The sequence below is a fragment of the Astatotilapia calliptera genome, chromosome 16 (assembly GCF_900246225.1).
Source record: "Astatotilapia calliptera chromosome 16, fAstCal1.2, whole genome shotgun sequence".
Lineage (NCBI taxonomy): Eukaryota > Metazoa > Chordata > Actinopteri > Cichliformes > Cichlidae > Astatotilapia > Astatotilapia calliptera.
The window spans coordinates 13,047,395-13,047,658 of NC_039317.1; positions in this window are offsets into that span (position 1 = coordinate 13,047,395).

Here is a 264-nt window from a genome sequence, read left to right on the forward strand (position 1 = left end):
GATTGTTCACCCCACTGCAGAACTGTAGTTCTCTTCGCCCAAGGCGTTAACAAAAGAACAACTCCTGAAAGGTCTTTAAATAGATTCTCTAAAACTGTCGAAGCTTACCTTGGCCTTTTACGCAATAATACGTCTACACACAAAGACATTTGGGCTCCAGGCTACATCCTACACTCGGATTGCTAAAGGAACATGATTTCTTTATGAGAGCTTACTGGGCAAGAAAGAGATTCGGACATGAGTAGACAGAAAAAAAGAAGAAAA